Here is a 13,506-nt window from a genome sequence, read left to right as displayed (position 1 = left end):
TTGAAATGCTTTACAAAGCATGATGGGAAACAATCCAAAGACTATCCACACTTATCCATGTTCAGCACTTTTCAGCTGCTTGGTATTTCTGATTTAAAAACTTTAAGAAGGTCAAGTAAGGTAAATAAACAAGGTAAGAGTCGATATATATAAAATTTATATATTATGTATACAATATATATTTGTTTATAATATATATACATGATAATATATACTATACGTGTGTGTGTATGTATATATATATATATATATATATATATATATATATATATATATATATATATATATTATATACATTATATATACATATATATATATGCGTATTTAATATATATATATATGTATAGGGAATAAGCAGTAGAAAATGGAATATATATATAATAAACTCTATATATATATTATATACACTATATATAATATACATGTGTATTTAATATATATATATATAGGTAATAAGCAGTAGAAATGGAATATATATATATATATATATATATATATATATATATATATATATATATATAGCCTGGTCATATATATGTGTACATATTATATTAATATAATAGATTTAAATAATATAATTGGACATTAAGAGTATGTGAAAGTCCGACTCTTACCTTTTTTATTTACCTTACTTACCTTCTTAACGTTTTGGAGTCAGAAATACAAATTTTTTATATATATATATATATATATATATATATATATATATATATATATATATATATATATATATATATATATATATAGATATATATAGATATATATATGTATATATATATATATCTATACATCTATATATTTATATATATACATATATATATATACATATATATATATATATATATATATATATATATATATATATATATATATATATCAATATATTATATATAATATAATATATATATATTTTTTTTTTTTGGTTTTGTTTTGTTTTTTACATGGAGTTCGCTTGCGGGCCCTCGACCGATTTTTTTAGCCCAATGTGGCCCCCAAGATCAAGAAGTTTGGACACCCCTGCACTAAACCCTGCAGCAAGGACTTACATAATAAACAAATAATACACATGGCTCCACTTTTTTTTTTACCTTTGTTTTACTTGCTGCTTTACCGGAGATTTGCAAGTCACGATGGTTTGCTTTCGGCTTGGACAGCTTTGTGCAAAGCAGTGCAAAGTTTGCTTTGAGCGGGCCTGCACTCCCCCGCCCTAAAACACTGGCCTTGGCAGCCCTTTGCCCTCCTCTCACAGCTTACTACCTCGTCTGTTTACACTCTTTTTTTTTTTTTTTACTATTCTGTCAATATTGGACTAAATCTGGAGGAAAGGATTCCAGATACGGGGTCAGTTAAGGATTTAAAAGGTACTATAGACCACAGGTGTCAAAGTCAGGGCCACATCATTTAAATTGGCCCACTAAAGCCTTGAAATACCATAAATTCGAGACCATAACCCGCTACTTTTTTCCTTCACTTTGAACCCTGCGGTGGAGCTAATTTATGGAGGGGTTTTTTTTAAACACATGCAAAGACACTTAAATGGTGTTATGGGGCCATCTTTTACTGGTGGGTGAACGTCTACCGTATTTCTTGCTTTTTGAAGATTTGAACCGGAAGTACAAATGCCGTTCTCTTTACTATTTACTATTTAGGGACGGCGTGGCGCAGTGGAAAAGTGGCCGTGCGCAACCCAAGGGTCCCTGGTTCAAATCCCACCTAGTACCAACTTCGTCATGTCCGTTGTGTCCTGACAAGACACTTCACCCTTGCTCCTGATGGGTGCTGGTTGGCGCCTTGCATGGCAGCTCCCTCCATCAGTGTGTGAATGTCTGTGTGAATGGGTAAATGTGGAAGTAGTGTCAAAGCGCTTTGAGTACCTTGAAGGTAGAAAAGCGCTATACAAGTACAACCCATTTATTTATCATTTATTCACTCATAGTGTTTTTACTCTTATGGATTCTTCATTCATCACTCCAAGCTAGGTTTGTAAGTTTTACAATATAACTAAAACAATTCTTATTTACTAAAGCGTCCCATGTGTGATGTCTTGTAGGAGTGTTTTCATGCATATTTCTACATGCTATGGTAATGTAATGACGCCAGCAACGTTAGCATTAGCAAATATGCTAACATGTTTATGTGTGTCTGTGTTAGTATTATTAACTGACAATGTCTCAGTTTGACAAATTCCTCAGTGAACTCACCAAAACGTCACCGTGGAGTTATTAAGTCTGTTTAGCTGATTGGAGAGCTAGCTTCTCGAGCTAGCGGGTCCATGAGATTGACTTCTGTTTAGTTTGATCAGCCGTTTTACTGCCCTGTTACAGACACCTTTTAGAAACAGTTAAGGTATGTAAATAAACATTTACAAAATCTTTCTGTGTAGATAACTCATTTCACAAACTATATATCAGCGGTTTAATGTGTAAAATGTTTTCTTCTAAAAAGTGTGCACTATAGTCCAGAAAACAGGGTAATGTGTGTCAATAAAGTATTTTAGCTTTTCTCACTAAATATAAGCGTTGTTTCCATTTTGACATAAAAAGTGCTGATATAATATCTTGTATTATATCATCATATATTTCCAACTTTTGTTTAAATTCAAATAAAAATAATATTTTTCTCCTTGACTTATGATTTTAAATCAAGTTATCCACCAAACTGTACGTTGTAAAAATGACAATAGATTTTACTGCAAAAAACAAACAAACTGGCAGCTCAGTTACCAGAATTGTACTGTAAAAAAAATTATTCCGTTTTTCCATTTACAGTAATGTGCTGTAATAAAGACTGAATTTTAGAGTAAAATGGTGGCAGTTTATATATATATATAAAAATGTGCGTGTGTGTGTGTGTGTGTGTGTGTGTGTGTACATACATATAATAATACGGACCTTCGATCCTTCAGGCCGTACTGCATCCAAAACCGACATCAGTGTTTAAAGGATATCACCACATGGGCTAAGGAACACTTCAGAAAACCGCTGTCAGTAACTGCAGTTGGTCGCTACATCTGTAAGTGCAAGTTAAAACTCTACTATACAAAGCGAAAGCCATATATCAACAACACCCAGAAACGCCGCTAGCTTGGCTGGGCCTGAGCTCATCTAAGATGAACTGATGCAAAGTGCAAAAGTGTCCTGTGGTCTGACGAGTCCACATTTCAAATTGTTTTTGGAAAGAGGAAAAGAACCATCCAGATTGTTCTAGGCGCATCTGTGAAGGCACCATTATTGCTGAAAGGTACATACAGGTTTTGGAGCAACATATGTTGCTATTCAGGCAACGTTATCATGGACGCCCCTGCTTATTTCAACAAGACAATGCCAAGCCAACAGCGTGGCTTCATAGTAAAAGAGTGCAGGTACTAGATTGGCCTGCCTGTAGTCCAGACCTGTCTCCCATTGAAAATTTGTGGTGCATTATGAATCCCAAACTGACATCAGTGTTTAAAGGATATCACCACATGGGCTCAGGAACACTTCAGAAAACCACTGTCAGTAACTGCAGTTGGTCGCTATATCTGTAAGTGCAAGTTAAAACTCTACTATACAAAGCGAAAGCCATATATCAACAACACCCAGAAACGCCGCCAGCTTCGCTGGGCCTGAGCTCATCTAAGATGGACTGATGCAAAGTGCAAAAGTGTCCTGTGGTCTGACGAGTCCACATTTCAAATTGTTTTTGGAAAGAGGAAAAGAACCATCCAGATTGTTCTAGGCGCATCTGTGAAGGCACCATTATTGCTGAAAGGTACATACAGGTTTTGGAGCAACATATGTTGCTATTCAGGCAACGTTATCATGGACGCCCCTGCTTATTTCAACAAGACAATGCCAAGCCAACAGCGTGGCTTCATAGTAAAAGAGTGCAGGTACTAGATTGGCCTGCCTGTAGTCCAGACCTGTCTCCCATTGAAAATGTGTGGTGCATTATGAATCCCAAACTGACATCAGTGTTTAAAGGATATCACCACATGGGCTCAGGAACACTTCAGAAAACCACTGTCAGTAAATGCAGTTGGTCGCTACATCTGTAAGTGCATGTTAAAACTCTACTATCCAAAGCGAAAGCCATATATCAACAACACTCAGAAACGCCGCCAGCTTCGCTGGGCCTGAGCTCATCTAAGATGGACTGATGCAAAGTGCACAAGTCTCCTGTGGTCTGACGAGTCCACATTTCAAATTGTTTTCGGAAAGAGGAAAAGATCCATCCGGATTGTTCTAGGCGCAACGTTCAAAAGGCAGCATGTGTGATGGTATGGGGGTGTATTAGTGGCCAAGGCATGGGTAACTTACACATCTGTGAAGGCACCATTATTGCTGAAAGGTACATACAGGTTTTGGAGCAACATATGTTGCTATCCAGGCAACGTTATCATGGACGCCCCTGCTTATTTCAACAAGACAATGCCAAGCCAACAGCGTGGCTTCATAGTAAAAGAGTGCAGGTACTAGATTGGCCTGCCTGTAGTCCAGACCTGTCTCCCATTGAAAATTTGTGGTGCATTATGAATCCCAAACTGACATCAGTGTTTAAAGGATATCACCACGTGGGCTCAGAAACACTTCAGAAAACCACTGTCAGTAACTGCAGTTGGTCGCTACATCTGTAAGTGCAAGTTAAAACTCTACTATACAAAGCGAAAGCCATATATCAACAACACCCAGAAACGCCGCCAGCTTCGCTGGGCCTGAGTTCATCTAAGATGGACTGATGCAAAGTGCAAAAGTGTCCTGTGGTCTGACGAGTCCACATTTCAAATTGTTTTCGGAAAGAGGAAAAGAACCACCCGGATTGTTCTAGGCGCAACGTTCAATAGTCAGCACGTGTGATGGTATGGTCAACTTACACATCTGTGAAGGCACCATTATTGCTGAAAGGTACATACAGGTTTTGGAGCAACATATGTTGCTATCCAGGCAACGTTATCATGGACGCCCCTGCTTATTTCAACAAGACAATGCCGAGCCAACAGTGTGGCTTCATAGTAAAAGAGTGCAGGTACTAGACTGGCCTGCCTGTAGTCCAGACCTGTCTCCCATTGAAAATTTGTGGTGCATTATGAAGCCTAAAATATCACAACGGAGAACCCGGACTGTTGAACAACTTAAGATGTAAATCAAGCAAGAATGGGAATGAATTCCACCTGAAAAGCTTCAAAAATGTGTCTCCTCAGTTCCCAAACCTTTACTGATTGTTGTTAAAAGGAAAGGCCATGTAACACACTGGTAAAAATGCCCATGTGCCAACATTTTTGCAATGTGTCGCTGCCATTAAATTCTAAGTTAATGATTATTTGCACACAAAAAAAAGTTTTTTCTCAGTGTGAACATTAAATATCTTTGCAGTCTATTCAATTGAATATAAGTTGAAAAGGATTTGCAAATCATTGTGTTGTCTTTTTTTTTACCATTTACACAACGTGACAATTTCACTGGTTGTTATCACGGTGGCTTTCCACTTTGACAGCTTCATTCTGATACATGATCCCTGCAAAGTTCTTCAAGCGGGCTTGGCAGCCCTTTGCCTCCCTTTTAACCTACGATGACTCATCTATTCACCCTCTCTCTTGTAGATGTTTATTGCTTACCACCACTTTGATCATGAGGACAATAAAATGATTGCCATTTGCCACCGATCCTAACTTTAACGGCAGGTTTAAAACTCAACTTGCTCCTCAAAGCAATCCAGACAGCGACAAAGTTAAGTCTCCTTTGGATTTCAGGGCTGTCAAATTGAAAGCGTTAACTCTTGTGATTAATCACATTATTCATGTATAATGAGTAATGTCTTACTTTGAAGTCGGGTCGTGGGGGCAGCAGCCCAAGCAGAGAAGCCGTTATTTTTAAACAAACAGAAAGTGAGACGAACAAATATACAAGGAACTAAAGAGATCATAACAATATCAGTCTTTTTCTTGTAATTTGCACGACTGGCCGTGAAGAATGTGCTTTTAATTTAAGTAGACAGTGAGAGACAAAAAGTGAGAAAAAACATGAAAATTATAACAACGGTTTCAAATGTAATTGTTTTTTTGTGTTTTTGTTTTTACAAACCCCGTTTCCATATGAATTCGGAAATTGTGTTGAATGTAAATATAAACGGAATACAATGATTTGCAAACCCTTTTCAACCCATATTCAATTAAATGCACTACAAAGACAAGATATTTGATGTTCAAACTCATAAACTTTTTTTTTTATGCAAATAATCATTAACTTAGAATTTCATGGCTGCAACACGTGCCAAAGTAGTTGGGAAAGGGCATGTTCACCGCTGTGTTACATCACCTTTTCTTTTAACGACACTCAATAAACGTTTGGTAACTGAGGAAAGTAATTGTTGAAGCTTTGAAAGTGGAATTCTGTCCCATTCTTGTTTTATGTAGAGCTTCAGTCCTTCAACAGTCCGGGGTCTCCGCTGTCGTATTTTACGCTTCATAATGCGCCACACATTTTCCATGGGAGACAGGTATGGACTGCAGGCGGGCCAGGAAAGTACCCGCACTCTATTTTTACCAAGCAACGCTGTCTTAACACGTGCTGAATGTGGCTTGGCATTGTCTTGCTGAAATAAGCAGGGGCGTCCATGAAAAAGACGGCGCTTAGATGGCAGCATATGTTGTTGCAAAATCTGTATGTACTTTTCAGCATTAATGGTGCCTTCACAGATGTGTAAGTTACCCATGCCTTGGGCACTAATGCACCCCCATACCATCACAGATGCTGGCTTTTGAATTTTGCGTCGATAACAGTCTGGATGGTTCGCTTACCCTTTGGTCCGGATGACACAATGTCCAATATTTCCAAAAACTATTTGAAATGTGGACTCGTCAGACCACAGAACACTTTTCACCTTTGCATCAGTCCATTTTGGATAATCTTGGTCCCAGAGAAGCCGGCGGCGTTTCTGGATGTTGTTGATAAATGGCTTTAGCTTTGCATAGTAGAGCTTTAACTTGCACTTACAGATGTAGCGACAAACTGTATTTAGTGACAGTGTTTTTCTGAAGTGTTCCTGAGCCTATGTGGTGATATCCTTTAGAGATTGATGTCGGTTTTTGATACAGTGCCGTCTGAGGGATGGAAGGTCACGGTCATTCAATGTTGGTTTCCGGCCATGCCGCTTACGTGGAGTGATTTCTCCAGATCCTCTGAACCTTTTGATGATATTATGGAGCGTAGATGTTGAAATCCCTAAATTTCTTGCAATTGCACTTTGAGAAACGTTGTTCTTAAACTGTTTGACTATTTGCTCACGCAGTTGTGGACAAAGGGGTGTACCTCGCCCCATCCTTTCTTGTGAAAGACTGAGCATTTTTTTGGGAAGCTGTTTTTATACCCAATCATGGCACCCACCTGTTCCCAATTAGCCTACACACCTGTGGGATGTTCCAAATAAGTGTTTGATGAGCATTCCTCAACTTGATCAGTATTTATTGCCGCCTTTCCCAACTTCTTTGTCACGTGTTGATGGCATCAAATTCTAAATTTAATGATTAGTTGCAGAAAAAAAAAATGTTTATCAGTTTGAACATCAAATATGTTGTCTTTGTAGCATATTCAACTGAATATGGGTTGAAAATGATTTGCAAATCGTTGTATTCTGTTTATATTTACATCTAACACAATTTCCCAACTCATATTATTTGTTAAAGGAACCATAGTTTATTACTTAATTAAAGGTTCAAAATGGACCCCTAAATGATTGCATTATCAACCAATTTATAAAAAATATAAAACTATATATGAATATCATGGACACAGTAAAAGACAAAAAGTGAGCAAAAATCCTGAAAAGTGTAACAAATGTGTTTTCAATGTAGTTGTTTTCGCTTTGCAACACCTGATATTCTAGTTTCAAGCATGTTTTACTCAGTACAGGTCATCAAATCTCAGCAACAAGCTGTAATATCTTACTGACCAAAACCCTTAAGACAAGTACAAACTCTAACATAAAATCTGCTTAGTGATAAGAATTATCTTTGAGATATTTAATCTTACTTAGATTTCAGTTTTAGGCTATTTGTGATTGGCCTAAAAGTATTCACGGCGGCCTGCCACAAATACATGGATTATTGTTGCACTGCTCCTTTTGTGTAAATAAACACACAAACTCTGATTGTGATTGCAGCAATTTCCTGTTGTGTTTTTGTTTCTACATGCGTTATCAGAGATATAATTTTATTACAATCAACATCAAACATATACTCGGACAACATTTATCTGCACTTTCTTTGTGTTTTCTTTGTCACGCACGCAGCCACACGGTGATTTATCTCACTCTGTGACCTCCAGTGACCTCCTCGGGTGCATTCTACTCATGTATTGTAGAAGCTGTTGGCGTGTAAACACACACACACACACACACACACACACACATGCACACGCACACACATGCACACGCACACACACGTCTGTTTAACAGTAGTGTGCGTGACAGAGTGTGTTCCTCCATATCATGTTTCAACCCTTTACACACACACCTACATGGGGTGCATGCACACACACACACACCCACATGCGGTGCACGCACACACACACACACACACACACACACACTCACACACACGTCTGTTTAACAGTAGTGTGCGTGACAGAGTGTGTTCCTCCGTATCATGTTTCAACCCTTTACACACACACCTACATGCGGTGCATGCACACACACACACACCCACGTGCGGTGCATGCACACACACACACACCCACATGCGGTGCATGCACACACACACACACACACATGCGGTGCACGCACACACACACACGCACACACACATCTGTTTAACAGTAGTGTGCGTGACAGAGTGTGTTCCTCCGTATCATGTTTCAACCCTTTACACACACACGCACCCACATGCGGTGCACGCACACGCACACACACACACGCACACACACACACACACACGCACACAGCCATTGTGCTGTGGCGTGAGAAGCCTGCAGAAAGCGGAAAGCGACTTCAGAAGGGTGGATAACATCCCACAAACATGTCATGTGTGGAATTCGAAAAAACTTGCAACAGCTTGTTGGACGTTAAATAATTAGGAGAGAAAAAAGTCACACTCACTTTATTGCCCTCATCACCCAGGTTGTTGTGGGATGGCCTTTGTTGTTTGGGCCAACAAAAAGCCAACATGGTGTTGTTGTTGTTGTTTTATTCATTTGTATGTTCTTCTTTTTCAGGGCATGTTAGAAAAAAACAACATGATGCATGGGACACATGCGGTGTCAGATTTTCTTGCATCTTTCAATCAAATCTTTGCAAAGAAGAACATTGTTTCAAAATATGTGTGCAATTTCACAAAATCCCTTAATTTCAAATGTATAATTAACCTGATACATACACATATACATAGATATACATATATATATAAATATTTATACATGCATACTCATGTATTTGCTTATATATATATGTATATATATATACATATTTATACATCCATCCATCCATCCATTTTCTACCGCTTATTCCCTTATACATGTATACAGATATATATTATGCACATATATATATGTGTATATATATACATGCAGTATATGTATACATTAATGTGTGTATATTTGTACATACATACATATATAATATATTAGTGCTGTTAAATTATATCCATCCATCCATCCATTTTCTACCGCTTATTCCCTTTTTGGGGTCGCGGGGGGCGCTGGCGCCTATCTCAGCTACAATGGGGCGGAAGGCGGGGTACACCCTGGACAAGTCGCCACCCCATCGCAGGGCCAACACAGATAGACAGACAACATTCACACTCACATTCACACACTAGGGCCAATTTAGTGTTGCCAATCAATCTATCCCATGTACTATATGTGTATTTATATCCATCCATCCATCCATTTTCTACCGCTTATTCCCTTTTGGGGTCGCGGGGGGCGCTGGCGCCTATCTCAGCTACAATCAGGCGGAAGGCGGTGTACACCCTGGACAAGTCGCCACCCCATCGCAAGGCCAACACAGATAGACAGACAACATTCACACTCACATTTGCATACTCGGGCCAATTTAGTGTTGCCAATCAATCTATCCCATGTATTATATATGTATTTATATATAAAACTATATTTTCCCTGAAAATAATTTGGAAAACAAACGAAATAAAGTGGTCCTTGTGTAAAACTGGAGCCTCCGTGTTTGTTATTTTGTAGTTTTATACTGTAAAGGTGACATTTAAAAACCCTCATTTACACTATAGTCGTTAAAACAGCAGTTGGATGATGTCACTTCCGCTTTAATACTTCCTGTTGGTTAACTTCCGGTATTAGTCTGAAAGCGAGTCGTACATTTTGCTGTCCTCGGTAATAATCTCTGTTGCTGTCCTACACAAAGCAGCGTAGAAGCAAAGCCGTAAATTGTATTTAACAAGTTAACAACACGTCAAACATCTTTAAAAAAAAAAAAAGTGTAATAGTGTCGATATGTTGAATAGAGTTGTCGAATTAGATACAACGTGTTCCAAGTCATTCAGGCAGACGGGGGTCTGTCTCCCTCTGCTGGACACTTTGGGACATTACAGTTACATTTCGTCATAGTAGACAAATACACTATATTGCCAAAAGTTTTTGGCCACCTGCCTTGACTCACATATGAACTTCCCGTTCCTAACCCATAGGGTTCAATATGATGTGGGTCCACCTTTCGCAGCTATTACAGCTTCAACTCTTCCGGGAAGGCTGTCCACAAGGTTGCAGAGTGTGTTTATTGGAGTTTTCCACCATTCTTCCAAAAGCGCATTGGTGAGGTCACACACTGATGTTGGTGGAGAAGGCCTGGCTCCCAGTCTCTGTTCTAAGTCATCCCAAAGTCGGGTTCAAGTCAGGACTCTGTGCAGGCCAGTCAAGTTCATCCACACCGGACTCTGTCATCCATGTCTTTACGGACCTTGCTTTGTGCACTGGTGCACAGTCATGTTGGAAGAGGAAGGGGCCCGCTCCAAACTGTTCCCACAAGGTTGAGAGCATGGAATTGTCCAAAATGTTTTGATATCCTCTAGCATTCAAAGTTCATTTCACTGGAACTAAGGGGCCAAGCCCAGCTCCTGAAAAACAACCCCACACCATGATTCCTCCTCCACCAAATTTCACACTCGGCACAATGCAGTCCGAAATGTACCGTTTTCCTGGCAACCTCCAAACCCAGACTGGTCCATCAGATTGCCAGATGGAAAAGCGTGATTCATTACTCCAGAGAAGGCGTCTCCACTGTTCCAGAGTCCAGTGGCGACGTGCTTTACACCACTGCATCCCACACTTTGCATTGGTGATGGGTTTTTTTTTTTCCCTTGGCCTGCACCCCCACTCCAGGGCCTAGGCTAAGACCGATTTTTTAATTTTATTTTAATCTTCTATCTTTTTCTTCCCCACCCCCCCCCACCCCCCTTGTTTACCTGTATGTCATCTTTTTTGTAAGGGGCGCTGGAAGCCGGCAGACCCGTCAGCGATCCTGTTCTGTCTCCCTGTAATGTTTGTCTGATCTTGAATGGGATTGTGCTGAAAATTTAAATTTTCCTGAAGGAACTCTCCTGACGGAATAAATAAAGTACTATCTATCTATCTATATCTATCTATGTTTGATTGATTGATACTTTTATTTGTAGATTGTAAAGTACAGTACATATTCCGTACAATTGACCACTAAATGGTAACACCCCAATAAGTTTTTCAACTTGTTTAAGTCGGGGTCCACGTTAATCAATTCATGGTATGTATGGGTATTGGACTTGGTGATGCGTGGCTTAGATCAGGGGTCGGGAACCTTTTTGGCTGAGAGAGCCATGAAAGCCAAATATTTCACAATGTATTTCCGTAAGAGCCATATAACATTTTTCAACACTGAATACAACTAAATTTGTGCATTTTTAAGTATGACCAACATTTGTAGAGTATAATAAGTCTCTTATTCTTTTTAACAACATTGTTATTATAAAAGTCAACCAATAATACATATAATACTTCTTACCATTAATGCGACATCTTGAACAGGTGCGGTAGAAAACGGATGGTTGGATTAAAATGCATGTGAATGTTTTATAATTTGAACGTTATTTTTGAAACTGTGATTACCAGCGGAATTATTCAGTACTTATCGTGTTAAGCAATGTCAGCTAAGATTTATCTGAGAGCCAGATGCAGTCATCCGGCTTTAGAGCCATAGGTTCCCTACCCCTGGTTTAAGCATTAGACACCTTTTTACCTGCACTCTGCCTCCCGCTGTTTCCCATATCTACAAAGCAATTAGCTACAGACTGTCACCTACTGATATGAAAGAGTATTACACGGTTACTCGGCATAGCTCGGTTGGTAGAGTGGCCGTGCTAGCAACCAGAGGGTCCCAGGTTCGATTCCCGCTTCCGCCATTCTAGTCACTGCCGTTGTGTCCTTGGGCAAGACACTTTACACACCTGCTCCCAGTGCCACCCACACTCGTTTAAATGTAACTTAGATATTGGGTGTCACTTTGTAAAGCGCTTTGAGTCACTAGAGAAAAGCGCTATATAAATATAATTATGTGAGAGCCATATGTAGTCATCAAAAGAGCCACATCTGGCTCTAGAGCCATAGGTTCCCTACCCCTGGCTTGGATGCAGCTGCTCGGCCATGGAAACCCATTCCATGAAGCTCTCTGCGTACTGTACGTGGGCTAATTGGAAGGTCACATGACGTTTGGAGCTCTGTAGCAACTGACTGTGCAGAAAGTCTTTGCACCATGCATTTCAGCATCCGCTGACCCCTCTGTCAGTTTACAAGGCCTACCACTGCATGGCTGAGTTGCTGTTGTTCCCAAACTCTTCACTTTTCTTATAATAAAGTTGACTTTGGAATATTTAGGAGCGAGGACATTTCACAACTGGATTTGTTGCACAGGTGGCATCCTGTGATGGTTCCACGCTGGAAATCACTGAGAGCAACCCATTCTTTCACAAATGTTTGTAGAAACAGTCTCCATGCCTAAGTGCTTGATTTGATACACCAGGCCAAGTGATTAGGGCACCTGTATCTCATCATTTGGACGGGTGGCCAAATACCTTTGGCAATATGGACAGAGGCAATAAGTATGTTTGTGCCTCTTTATTTTTTCAGTTTTTCGCTGTCATGTCTATGAAGAAACATCACAAGTAAAGGTCACACTTACAAAAACGGTCTCTTCATTGACTCGGTGTTGAGTCAGCGTTTCCACACGTCCTAGGAGACTAAAGGCCCAAAGTGGCGCTGATGGTCCGAAGCACGTCTTGTCAGACCCAAACATTTAGCACCGGCGAGGTTTTTGCTTACTTGGCTTTAACTTAAAACTGTGTTTCTCACCTTCTTTATCAAAATGCTGCCACTCGTGTTGTACCCAGAAGGCCGTGCGCTGGACGTGTGACATTCGTGGACAAATCGAGTCTTTTCAGCGGCTCTTTTAAGTGAACGATGAGAACCGAGTCCCAGGTGTGAGTTGTTCGTTCGGGAGCTATTTTTCATGCATCTGTTAAAGATAAGTTAAAGATAA

The sequence above is a fragment of the Nerophis ophidion genome, linkage group LG13 (assembly GCF_033978795.1).
Source record: "Nerophis ophidion isolate RoL-2023_Sa linkage group LG13, RoL_Noph_v1.0, whole genome shotgun sequence".
In the NCBI taxonomy this organism is placed as follows: Eukaryota; Metazoa; Chordata; class Actinopteri; order Syngnathiformes; family Syngnathidae; genus Nerophis; species Nerophis ophidion.
The sequence above is the reverse complement of the archived record's forward strand: the minus strand, read 5'-3'. Positions refer to the sequence as shown.